This window comes from Dysidea avara, chromosome 1 (genome assembly GCF_963678975.1).
Source record: "Dysidea avara chromosome 1, odDysAvar1.4, whole genome shotgun sequence".
Lineage (NCBI taxonomy): Eukaryota > Metazoa > Porifera > Demospongiae > Dictyoceratida > Dysideidae > Dysidea > Dysidea avara.
The window spans coordinates 48,571,468-48,586,084 of NC_089272.1; positions in this window are offsets into that span (position 1 = coordinate 48,571,468).

The window sequence follows — 14,617 nt, forward strand, 5'->3', positions numbered from 1 at the left end:
AACTCTCTACAATGTAACTTCTTCTAGCTGAACTCTCTACGGGTGGCTTGTTTCTAGCTGATCTCTCTACAGGGTGACTTGTTTCTAGCTGAACTCTCTACAGGGTGATTTGTTTGTAGCTGAACTCTCTACAAGGTAACTTCTTCTAGCTGACCTTTCTACAGGGTGATTTGTTTGTAGCTGAACTCTCTACAAGGTAACTTCTTCTAGCTGATCTTTCTACAGGGTGATTTGTTTGTAGCTGAACTCTCTACAGGGCGATTTATTTGCAGCTGAACTCTCTACATGGTAGTTTCTTTGTAGCTGAACTCTGTACAACGTAACTTCTTCTAGCTGAACTCTCTACAGGATGACTTGTTTCTAGCTGATCTCTCTACAGGGTGACTTGTTTGTAACTGAACTTTCTACAGGGTGATTTGTTTGTAGTTGAATTCTCTACAGGTGATTTGTTTGCAGCTGAACTCTTTTACATGGTGGTTTCTTTGTAGCTGAACTCTCTACAAAGTGACTTCTTCTAGCTGATCTATCTACAGGATGACTTGTTTCTAACTGAACTCTCTACAGTGTGATCTGTTAATAGCAGAACTTTCTACTAGGTGATTTGTTTGCAGCTAAACTCTTTGCATGATTGTTTCTTTGTAACTGAACTCTCTACAAGGTAACTTCTTCTAGCTGATCTATCTAAAGGGTAATTTGTTTGTAGCTGAATTCTCTACAGGGTGATTTGTTTGTAGCTGAACTCTCTACAAGGTGATTTGTTTGTAGCTGAACTCTCTACAAGGTAACTTATTCTAGCTGATCTTTCTACAGGGTGATTTGTTTGTAGCTGAATTCTCTACAGGGCGATTTGTTTGCAGCTAAACTCTCTACATGGTAGTTTCTTTGTAGCTGAACTCTCTACAATGTAACTTCTTCTAGCTGAACTCTCTACATGGTGACTTGTTTGTAGCTGAACTCTCTACAGGGTGATTTGTTTGTAGCTGAACTCTCTACAAGGTAACTTCTTCTAGCTGACCTTTCTACAGGGTGATTTGTTTGTAGCTAAATTCTGTACAGGGCGATTTGTTTGCAGCTGAACTCTCTACAAGGTAGCTTCTTTGTAGCTGAACTCTCTACAATGTAACTTCTTCTAGCTGAATTCTCTACGGGTGGCTTGTTTCTAGCTGATTTCTCTACAGGGTGACTTGTTTCTAGCTGAACTCTCTACAGGGTGATTTGTTTGTAGCTGAACTCTCTACAAGGTAACTTCTTCTAGCTGACTTTTCTACAGGGTGATTTGTTTGTAGCTGAATCCTCTACATGGTAGTTTCTTTGTAGCTGAACTCTCTACAATGTAACTTCTTCTAGCTGAACTCTCTACAGGATGACTTGTTTCTAGCTGATCTCTCTACAGGGTGACTTGTTTGTAGCTGAACTGTCTACAGGGTGATTTGTTTGTAGCTGAACTCTCTACAAGGTAACTTCTTCTAGCTGAACTCTCTACAGGATGACTTGTTTCTAGCTGATCTCTCTACAGGGTGACTTGTTTGTAGCTGAACTCTCTACAGGGTGATTTGTTTGTAGCTGAACTCTCTACAAGGTAACTTTTTCTAGCTGAACTCTCTACATGGTGACTTGTTTCTAGCTGAACTCTCTACAATGTAGCTTCTTCTAGCTGAACTCTCTACGGGTGGCTTGTTTCTAGCTGATCTCTCTACAGGGTGACTTGTTTCTAGCTGAACTCTCTACAGGGTGATTTGTTTGTAGCTGAACTCTCTACAAGGTAACTTCTTCTAGCTGACCTTTCTACAGGGTGATTTGTTTGTAGCTGAACTCTCTACAGGGCGATTTATTTGCAGCTGAACTCTCTACATGGTAGTTTCTTTGTAGCTGAACTCTGTACAACGTAACTTCTTCTAGCTGAACTCTCTACAGGATGACTTGTTTCTAGCTGATCTCTCTACAGGGTGACTTGTTTGTAACTGAACTTTCTACAGGGTGATTTGTTTGTAGCTGAACTCTCTACAAGGTAACTTCTTCTAGCTGATCTTTCTACAGGGTGATTTGTTTGTAGTTGAATTCTCTACAGGTGATTTGTTTGCAGCTGAACTCTTTTACATGGTGGTTTCTTTGTAGCTGAACTCTCTACAAAGTGACTTCTTCTAGCTGATCTATCTACAGGATGACTTGCTTCTAACTGAACTCTCTACAGTGTGATCTGTTAATAGCAGAACTTTCTACTAGGTGATTTGTTTGCAGCTAAACTCTTTGCATGATTGTTTCTTTGTAACTGAACTCTCTACAAGGTGACTTCTTCTAGCTGATCTCTCTACAGGATGACTTGTTTCTAACTGAACTCTCTACAGTGTGATCTGTTCGTAGCAGAACTTTTTACTGGGTGATTTGTTTGTAGCTAAACTCTTTGCATGATTGTTTCTTTGTAACTGAACTCTCTACAAGGTAACTTCTTCTAGCTGATCTCTCTACAGGGCAATTTGTTTGTAGCTGAATTCTCTACAGGGTGATTTATTTGAGCTGAACTCTCTACATGATGGCTTATTTGTAGTTGAACTGTCTATTTGGTACCTTCTTCTAGCTGATCTGACTACAGGGTGACTTGTTTGTAGCTGAATTTCCTACAGAATAACTTACAATGTAATATAACTGAGTAAATTATAAATGCAGCTGAATGCTTTATTAGGGTGACTGTTCTATTAGAGTATCTCGATCTCCCATTTGCTGCACCTAGTTGCCTTTCGAATCATAACTCAGTGATTTGTAATCCGATTCTTCTGTACTACTGCAAGGACTTTCTATGATGATTATTCCAGCTACATACTGATTTTCAGCTCGTTGCTCTAAGCGGTTTGCCTGGTAGATACGAAAACTAATAGTTTTTTTATTCATAAAAATCCATCGCGTAATTTTGACACAGGTTGGGTTTCGTGTCATATCTCCATGGTCTTTATCCCGATTCCTTTCAAACCACAAAAAGGCACTCCTACGATGGTTGCTCCATCTACATATCAATTTTCAACTGATTCCTCCAAGGCGTTTACCCTGTAGGCGTGACAGACCTTCGACCTTATTTTACGCAAATAATCGGTCATAACTCCGTGAATGTTCATCGGATTCCTACCAAAGTTGGTACGGAGATCCGCCTTAATGAGCCCTTTAAGTGTGCCAAATTTCAGCCAAATCCGAGCACGCATTCGTGTTTTATGGCGAATTTTGCGAAATGAAGAAGATGAAGAAGAAGAAGAAAAAAACGAAGAAATTAAAACGAAATTTTGTTCGCTCGTATCTCGGAAATGGCTAGAGCGATTTTCTTCAAATTTGGTATGTAGACTCCCCTAGCTGGGCGGCATGTCTCCAGCAATTTTGGTTCCAATCGGATAAGGGATCACAGAGCTACATAGGTGTGAAAATTGCGTTTTCTTTCTTCCTGTTAATATACTCACGGTGTGGCGCGCCGGCTTCTTGGGCCGCACGACACACTATCGTGTGTCTTGATAGCTGTACACTTACAAGTCAGTGTATAAAGTTAGTGTATCTTTATAAGAAAAGAGTGTTTACAAGACATGAAAACCTTTCAACAGATATAAAATATAAATTATTGTATGGTGATGGTGCAATTCATCCAGCAAAAAAATGGGTGTAACTAATCACTGGACTGGACTACTGGACTGACATATTTTTGGTTTTTACACATTCTGAGGTTGGTTTTATTGAGTCTTGCTAGCTAAGGGCCTTCTGAAAACTTGCAGTCTGCTACTAAAATGATGAGTATGAGGAGTGGAGTAAGCAAAAATTGACTTTAGTGATTTCACCTCTATTTATTATATTCTTCTACAGTACATATACTCCTTATCAGTATGCTGCAGGGAATGTGCTAGTTATGGTTAACCAACAATAACGTCTGGGAGATAGTAGCAAGCTTGTACAATGGTAATAAATTTGGTAACATTTTATAGTACGCCAACCAGCACATGTAAGAACTAATCATGATAACAGAAGAACCCTACAGTTGTACAAGGAGTTTGTATAGTGCATGTAGGAATAAACTTAGTTACAATACATTGTCTTAGGAAGGATAGGTTGTGTCCCAGGGGTCTGAGCTACTTAGTTCAAGTGTATCATAGGCAATACAAATATAGTAAAAAGATTTTTGGTTAGCTATTGCTAGATATTACAGTCTCCAAAACACAATACTACGAAGTGTATAAATGCTGTAAAGCATAACAAGCAGTGAGAAGTCAGTTTTTGCTTACTCCACTCCTCATACTCATCATTCTAGTAGCAGACTGCAAGTTTTCAGAAGGCCCTTAGCTAGCAAGACTCAATAAAACCAACCTCAGAATGTGTAAAAACCAAAAATATGTCAGTCCAGTAGTCCAGTCCAGTGATTAGTTACACCCCAAAAAAATGACCAGGAAGGGAACCAGAAACATACAATTAACTTTTTGTGGCCTAATTTTCAGGAAAATTTTTTTGAACACTGGTCAAAGTGTAATAGGTAAAACAAAAGGCACAATCAGCAGGTCCTTACACAAAGCCTGACAGCAAGCAGGTGGTCATTTGTGGCACACATGCCAGGGTTGACTAGCTTCTACTATCAGAGTTATGACCACATAAACTCAACTTCAGATACTGTACAATCAGGTGGGGTGGGGGGTATGGCATGCATATGAATGCTATGGCCACTTCAACTAAATCTTTTGTTTGTTGGGCCTGACCGACCCTATATTTTTCAGCATAAAATAATGATGTTAATCACGTGATCACCTTGCAAAGAGTGATAACCACGAAGGAGTTGCAAATTTACCTTTAAGCTCTCAAAAAGTAGGTAACACTAAATATCTTACCATATAACTGCCTGCTCACAAGTGATACAGCAACCATAATGTAGCTTAGTTACCATTTGACTTGCAGAGTCACTCTTCAGCTAGCAAAATTGTATATTTTTTATTTTAATTTTACTGACCTACCAACCTTTATTTGGCTAAATTTTTCCCAAGAAACATAAGATTTAGTTGAAATGGCCTTATCAAATAATGTAAAGTACCAGAGTGCTAGCAAAAAGGATTTTGTAGAAATGTACTTCTGGTTTCTGGTACAGCCTCACAGTGATATATCAGTCATGAACGATTGTATATGGTCATTAAAAGATTGTTGTAACCCTTCATGGGAAGTCTGTGACTGTCATTCTTTATCATTACTGGACTGAAATGTTTACTTATTTTCAAATAATTAATTTCATACTGTGTAATTGAAGTTGTTTTATAATTTTAGTATGGACCACACAACTATCTGGTTTGTACTTACATTATTATGAACATGGTACCACATGTTTGGATGTCAATAACCATTTGATGTAACACTCATTTTATTTTATACAGCTGACAATACCAGACACTTATACAGTAGTTGACATGACAAAGGTGAGTAATACAAGTATACTAAAATGTGGAGTAGTTGTTGTGTGAAAGTCTGGACCTGACAAAACTGACCATGTGTACACAAGCATAGTAAGAATTCATGTTCAGTGTATTATAATAACTTCCCAATTGGTACAGCTAAGTCCATGAAACTTACACAGCTAGTAGAGCTGTGTATGGACCTCATGGACACATCCACAGTACATATTGTACACTCTGTTTGAGCTATAATTATGGTGTTTAGTAGAAAGCTGAATTCAGGCATGTTAGTGGGATGGGAAATTGGTCCATAACTTTATGTTAAAGATAAGATAATAGACAAAGTGATTTACAAGCCAGAAGTGCACAAGACTGCTTGATAGCCACCACATTAAATTGATTATGTAGGTTACTGCTTAGGCAGATAAAATCAGCCGTAGAAAACAGACCATGATAAGTACATGTAATTTAGCAAAGCGAAAATGAACAAGTTATTGTCACTTTGTGTACCTGTAATTGTGTAATTCTATTGTGGTTTTGTGCTCACATGATCAGTTTAAATGTAACACTTGTACATCCCTAAAACTGGTCAGTATTAAATGAGTGTCTTTTATTATGTTTAGCTCCAGCAATGTGACCCAATGGTACACATCTTGTACATTAGTAATTACTTGACCAAAAGAAGTTAACCACTACTAACGTTTATACATGTTCTTGTATTTCACTAACAGAAACACTACAAGGGCAACTATGTGGAGTTGGCAGGTTTTGATGACAAGACACTTACAGTGATGTCAGTACCAGTACCAGAAGTGACTTATTCACATGTGAAGTGACTTGAGGTAAGTATAGTAGTACAGTGTATACTGTAGACTTCAAAATATGGCGACTTAATTGGCTTTCAGTAAATTTGCAGAGATACTTAAATTCAATTTTGTGCGATTAGTTGAAACAAGAGTTTATATATATTGCTTACTACTTTATATTATGAACTCTTGGTTGAAATGGTAATAACAAGTACACGAAAAATTTGGAATTTTCAACTAGAGTAGGACCATAGCACATCGATGAAAAGTACTGAAACAAGTTGGAGTAGTCCATGATATTAAATCACTGTAAAACAATAAGAAGTGTTATATCCCTACTGTGCATTTCTGTTATGGTATCTTGAGCACAGTAGGGATATAACACACGGTACAACTAATTCTAAGTTTTATCAACTATTTATCAGTTGAGAGGAGGTAGGACATGTTGTCACAATAATTGCATGACGTTTGCATACTGTACATTTTTAGCATAGGGTATAGTGCTAGTAAACTTTGAAGTTTAGCGCTGGATTTATTGTCAGGAATGGTAATTCACTAGTGTAGAAATCGTTTCATGTGCATGATGAGCTTCATTGAGCTCTAGCAATTTTATGATGAACTTTACAATAGAGCATTATTTAGAATATAATCTGATCTTATTTTCAGGTACCTGTGTTATTGTTCGATGTGTTCTTAGTCACTAGTAGTAAATGCAATCGACTTCGGCGTCTACAATGATGCAAGTAGCTAGTATATTAGTTTTCATCATGCAGTTATCATTAAAATTCAATTACATTATGCAAAAATCATTTGCGTTATGATATCATGTCCCCCCCCCCCCCCCCCGACTATTTATTTTGTTCAGTTTCTATAGTCAGTTACACTAGTTGATGTCACTACTACAGTACTTGCTAGAAGCAATTAATTCTGTTCATACCATCCTCCGTCTTCTTTCTTTATGCGTTTAAATGATCATGTAACTTGAGATGATTGGCTACTGTGCTGCCTGATAAAATGAAACTGCAGAACAAAAGTGTAACAAAAAAAACCCTATAATAATAATAATAATAATATTATCATAAGGTAATGTGTGATGTAGTTGTATAAGCTGTGGTTGATGATGGTATGTTGATGGGATGAGGTAAGAAACCCTATACTCTCTGAAGTGGTAGTTATGTAGAAGTAACTACATATAAGGTCATAGAATACAGTGTTTATATAGGACCTTCTGTATGTAGTTGTGTATATCACTTATTGGTGTATATTGTACTTTGCGTGGGAGGATCAAAGCGATACCATGTATCATATTGTCCATACAGTACTAATCAACTGCATAACTGTACTGTCTGAGTCATACAGTACAGTTATGCAGCTAATTGGGCAAATACAGTACAGTTATACGGAGAATTTATTTAAGTAAACAACACGCTGTAAATCGCTAAAACCAGCCATACTAATCCTACGAGTTTGTTCTACAGCTAGGAATAGATTGTATAAACACTTACTGATCGTCTGATCACGAAGCTTTTTAAACACGACTCCACTAAGACAGCATGATTGATCACGTGTGTGACATTGTAAATCGCTAAAACTAGCCAAACTAATCCTATTAGCTCGTTCTACGACTAGAAATAGGTTAGTTCAACACTTACTGATATCCTGATCACCGAAAATCACAATGGTTTGAGTACTAGAGAAAATCGGTCCGAGCCAGATGACCAGAAAGTACAATAGCTATAACAGTTAAAGCACCACGTATGCTTGTGTGTATGAAAAATACAGCACTCAGGGGTGCCTTGAGGTAAATAGAGCACTTGGCTTCGCGTCTTGCTGTATTAGACTCTCGACACGTCCCCTCATGCTGTATTTTCCATACACACGTGCGACGGTGCTTTAACTATAATATAGTGTAAGGAACTTGTTAAGTGTGGGAGATTTTAAAGATTGGACATTTGCGTAATTGAGGCACTATGTTAAGATCACATGATCATGAACTGCATAAGTTTAATTTTGATCATCAGGACACTATTGGCTGGCTTTAATTACACAGCTCTACTTTCTAAATATTGTTTATACCTTGGGAGGGTGTGCTTGTAAAGCAGAACCTTTGTTCTTTAAAGTTCATGGCTATACAGTGTTAAGCTTATTGGTGTGTAGAGATTGTGTACTATTCAAGTCACTGGACCATATGTAACAGTTAGAGACCTACCATGAGGATCTTTGTGATTTTATAAACCCAAGATGAAGCCAAGGTATTTTTCTGAGTGGGCAGCCTCTAACTGACTTAGAAAATGGTGTGGGACTAGTAGATAGATTGATTGTGGGTTGAGTACAACGTCATCATGTCATCATCTTGCACAAAATGTGAACCCACAATCATTTTCCACATTGCCGTTATCACTGATCTGCTCTGCGTCCTGCTATTCAACACATTGTTGATCAAAACAACTGGCTGTCTTATACGTATGTGATTTGGTGGTTAGTACATTGTGGGTCATTGCTCAATTACCTTCATTCAACCCAGAGGAGGTAGGACATGAGCTGTACCTTGATTCATTGAATAATCTACGTATTATTATCTTATGAGTTTCAATAATCACAGTACAAAACCAGCCAACAATGAGGTCAGTAATACTCTCATAGAAGTATTACAAGGCTAGTTTCTTGTTAACATTTTCTGGTAAACCTATATCTCCTATATACTGTATAATACTACCATACTGTATGATGGTTAGAACTGTATGATATATGCATTTGTTTTAGTAGAGCGGCTAGCAACAAATTTTGATGAAATCATTCAGTTTGTGATAAAAGTACCAAATTTTATGTGGAAATCAAGTAAAGTATACTAAATCATTTGAGATATGGTGTCACATCAAAATCATTGCCTTAGGGCATGTTTTGAAACTTTTAAACTAGGTTATAAACCCATTTCTAGCTACTCGAGAAACCATACAAGTGCATCCAAAATCTTTTGTTTTGCTTAAATAGCATGAATGTACCTCAAATTTACAGGTGTCATCAAAAAATCTTTCAAAATGTGGTAAAATAACCTGTTTTAAACACTTCAAATGAACCAATATTTCAGTGTTAAAAGTACAGGTATCACCTAATAGAAATAATGTATTGCACATCTATGCCTTCGTATACCATGACCCTCTGTACTTCTTAACATGACAAGTTAATGACCTGGATGGACACCTCCCTTGATCAGCTGTTGGATATGACCATCCCTTGCTTGTCTATTCAGATGCAAAGTTTCAGCTCAGATAACTTTTATGGCTTCCCCTCTGTTGATTATTACATTTAAGATTCGTTGAGCTTTATTAGATTAGTAATTTTAATGGCACCGTAAATGGTAAACTCAGCAAATGTTGTACCAAGTTTGGTGCTTTTATCACAAAGTGAACAATTTTTTCACTTAGCCGCTCTACTATTTGGCTATAAAATCATTTTATGTGTTACTTTCTTTATGATGTAGCTGACAATACCAGACACTAGTTGACATAACAAAGGTATAGGTTTTGATGACAGTTATGTCTATACCAGTACCAGAAGTGACTTATTCAGATGTTGACTTGAGGTAGGTATAGTAGTATAGTAGATGTGTATGGCTACCTCAAGTCAATGTCATGTGACAGAATTACAGAGTAACTCTACATACATATATGCTGCAGGACATGTTGAGACCATGCATATTGCATGTGTTAATAAGGTCCTTTTAAGCATATGAAAGAACTGCATTAAGTTGCTGAATCATATGTAACGTGTAACCTACTGAGCAAGATATATTGACTAGTTTGTATAATTCTGTTTTGAAGAAAAAAAAACTCATCGAAATACATTTGAATAATTTTTCACACATTTTAATTTCTTTAATAAACAGTGGAAGAATGCTTGAATTGATACATTTTATAAAACAGTGGATTTGCCTATTTATGGATAGTACCAAGAGTAAATAATGGATAGTACGGATGTCTTGTTTCTTTTCTGCGTCATAAAGTAAAGGTGTGTTATGTGCGTTTGTTTTTGTTGTGGTAAAATAGTTTATTGTCAGTGTTTCTTAGCCTTCTTGCTTAACAACCTGAGTGGATACAGGCCAAAAGTTGTACCTTGATGAATTCCCATACATAATGAGAAAAGTCCCAACTCCATAGCTTGTTACTCTTGTGACTTATGATCAGTTTAGTAAACACCATCAATTTATTGTCCATATTGTTAATCTACTGTTTTGCTCTTCCTGCTGTTTATCAAAATAACTCCAATAGTATTAACCCCTTATAAGCCCATTTGGTTTTCCCCTCTAGACAACAAAAAAAAACTATAAACAAAGTATACGAACTGGTTGGGTTTTGTTTACTTATTTATTATTAGGTTCTGAAAAGGCAAAGCTTATAATATCACACATTGCAATATAGTAAATCTATGGTTTGTCCAATGTACATCCAACAAAGTTTAAAAGAATTAATGTTAGTGGTCATGCATAACAATGTCAGATGGTAAAGAATTCCAATCATTTATTACTCCTGCAGCAAAACTATATTTCTTCATATTTGTTTTCACATGAGGTTTCAGTAACTCCAGTCCATTCGATCTTGTATAGCAAGTGTTGTATTGAAAAACTCATCAATTGGTATATCCACAAGTCTGTGTATTATCTTATACGTTATGATCATATCCATCCTCAACCTTGTATAGTACAATGAGGGCAGGTTTAAATATTTCAGTCTGTCAGAATAAGTCAGGTGTGCAAGATTAGGTTGACAATCTAGTAACCCTTCTTTGAACAACTTCCACTGCTCTGATATCTTTAAGAAGATGAGGTTGCCAAACAACACATACATAGTCTAAATGCAGTCTTAGGAGAGATGTGTACGACAAATGTAAAGTGTGTGGAGAGAGTGCATGAAATGTACGTTAAATAATTCCAACCATTTTAGATGCTTTACGAATTGCATTTGATATGATAGGAAAATTTTAGATCGGTTGTCAAATGTCAATGTAACACCCAAATCAGACTCTTCAGTACACTGTTGAATTATAGAAATGTCAACATCTGTAGATAATGAGTATTGTCTATTTAAACTGTTGTCAATAGTCATGTGTTTACATTTTTCAATGTTCACAGATGAATGCCAAGTTACAAACCAGTTCATAAATTATCCAAATCAGTCTGCAGCAAAGTCCAGTCAGATAGTGAAGAAATGCAATGATATAGTTTGGTGTCATCAGCAAATTCCCACAGGTTAGATGTAATAACATCAGGCAAGTAATTCATATAAATTATAAAGAGTATAGGGCCCAAGACACTGCCCTGAGGAACACCACTGATAACAGTAGACCAAGAAGAAGCTGATCCTCTGACACAAATCCTTTGTCTACGATTACTTAAGAAATTTTGAATCCAATTAAGAATGTCTCCATTTACTCCATAATCTTCAAGTTCGCAAATCAGTAGCTAGTGGGGGACTTTATCAAAAGCTTTCTGGAGATCCAGGTACATGCAAAATATCAATATCTTTACCAGCATCAAAACAGTCAGTCCAATGGTTTACCACTCTCAGTAGTTGCAGTTCACAAGATATTCCAGAACAAAATCCATATGTAACCCAGTCTGAGAAAACCGGTCTTATCGCCCATATCAGCAGATTCAATTTTTCACCCAGGGCACAAAGCTACATAAATAAACTATCTAATTCCACATTTAAAATCAGCTAGACTTGAGTGGTCTGGTTTTGCTGGCTGCTTTTCTTTCCCAAGCCCAGTGGTGATCCGTATGTGTGGTGTGGGGCTTTAATGGAGCTCTGGTCAGCCTGGGAATGACTGTATGTGGCTGTACAGCTCTGCGGTGTTGAATAAGTACCTCTGCTGTGAATTTCCTTTCATTTTAGCCAGTTTTGAGACCTCGATGGCCCAAAACTTGGCCTAATTCATCCCTTGGTCTTCCTTTTCAATTTTTGAACACCATCTTGCCTGCCTTACAGGGTCCCCACCTCCCACCCAATTTGCAGCTTGCCTGATACAGTCAACCCCGGTTTAAAAACTATCTAAAATGGCAGGAAACTTAGTTGTTGGCTACTTGCACAGTGGATGCTCTGGAAGGTAAGGAATTGGTGTAAAACGTGTGAAAATTTGGTACACATAGCTTCGACCATTGGCGAGCTACAACACACTAAATACTTAAAACCGGCATTTCTCGATACTTTTAAAAGGCGATAAGCCCGGTTTTGTCAGACTGGGTCGCTTATTGTACATCAGATAACAACAAATTTTACTCTAGGTGTTCCATTAGATGAGTTTTTATGATGGCCTCAAGCATTTTTACTTACCACAGATGTTAAACTCACCGGGTGATATTTGCTGGGTTTGGTCCTGCAGCCCTGCTTGAATATTGGTGTAACATTGGCATCCTTCCATGAGTTGGGTAGAGTGGATTCTTCAAGTGATTTATTAAAAAGCAGTGTCAAGGGTAAAACTAGACTATTACAAACACCAAACAAAACATAAGGGTGACAATTGTCAGGACCAGCTGACTTTTTGTTTTCAATCTACATAGTTGAGAATATACTTCTTCAGGTGTTACAATGAGTTTATCAAAAACCGTAAGAAACAATCTGAAATTAATTGGGTACACAGACTCTGGATTTTCCGTAGTAAACACCGTACAAAAATAGTCACTAAGAATTGTAGCTACTTCATTGTCATTTTTAGTAGTTGTACCATTGCCTGTCTCTAGCACACCAATACCAGGCTTTGTCTTAGCTGTTTGGTTTACATATGACAGGGATTACACAAGTGCTGAAGGTCTGCAGGACACCTGGTCACACAACTTGTTTAACCTGTAAAGACACATAAACTTTTGGGGAATGTATTATGATATTTACACAATACAGACATACAAGGTGGGGTGACTTAATTCCATTAGCCTAAAACTACGGATTGGCCAAAAATCTATTCATTGAGCCACTTAGGAAAGATTAAATACTTGTTATGCAACAGTGATTTGCATTTTCTGTGATTTAAACTTCTCACCATGTATTTTACTTTGATTGTGGGTTTAATCATGTGAGTTGCATCATATAGCCCGATTCAAAATGTAATGTGGAACCTACAGTACACGTACTGGAAGTGGATAGGAGCAACCACGTAAAGCATTTACATGTTTATTTGCTGAAAAGTTACTTGTAAGGTGAGTTTTGGCCTCACACTTTAGCACAAGGGTAAACCCCTTGGTATATCATTTTAAAGGTTATTACATCACGAGTAGAATGATGTAAATCGCTTAACCATAGGATGTAAGTTGTAGTGCTTTGTTTACAGCCAGCGTATGGAGGCTTATGTGCCTTTAAGGGTTACAGATGTCACAGTAGTTAGTTCTTGCTCAGTGAGTCTCATATGATACTTAGTGTGATGTATTGGCATACATGATTCACTGCTCTATCAGAGTAGATGATTAGTTTGTTAACTATTTACTACATCCAGTATACACTTTATTAGAGTTCCCTACTCATGTCAAGTGAACTACACAATAGGTTAAGGGGCGTGGTTAACATATCTTGTTTTCTACAGTAGAAACTGTAGCTGGGAATGTGGTTACCATGATCTGATTGTTTAAGGGTGTTGCAGTGTGTTCTGAACTTTTGATTGTTAAAGGGAGGGTTGCTATGCAATTGTTTTATACAGAAAGTACAACTACAGGTATCTACTCCCTCTTACAATAGTGTATGTGTTTCAAATACGTACGTAGTTTGGTCTAAATATGCTTCTCTAAAAAAAGTGTTTATAAGGGAAATTAACAGCTTGGTATTGTTTCGTTATGAAGAGGAAGATGATCAGTATGATTGAAGGTACTGTGAAAGGCAAGGCACAGAGGGCAAACACTCTTTGAAAACCCCAGGTGATCTGAGTTAAGTACTACGGCATAAAATCGTAGCTGTACATTTTACCCCTAGCCTTGGTGTAGTTAGTGAGGCAGACAAGTAGGCAGATCAATACTGTATATATACAAATTTTCGAGGTATGTAATTTTTGTGGATCAACAAATTTCACTGGTTTTATTTTTGAGAATCACTTGTTTTCACTGAAGTTATCTATAAAACATAGGTCTACCATTAAATTTAGCAGAAAGTTGAGTTACTACGAAAATTGCGTCCATTGAAAATTTTTATGTATACGATCATCGTGTTCTGGTGATTTTTAAAATGAAAAATACATTTCTGTAGAATTTAATGCTGAAATTGATGCTAGCTGCACCAAGACTGTTCCTTAACTTGAAGTCTTTTAGACCTGAAGTGTTGAAATATATAACAAACACATGTTTTGCTATGTTGGTAGATTCAGCCTTGTCTCTCCCACATCACCTACCACTATTACAAGTATCCTTTATAACAATGATGTACATATCTTAGCCCTGGT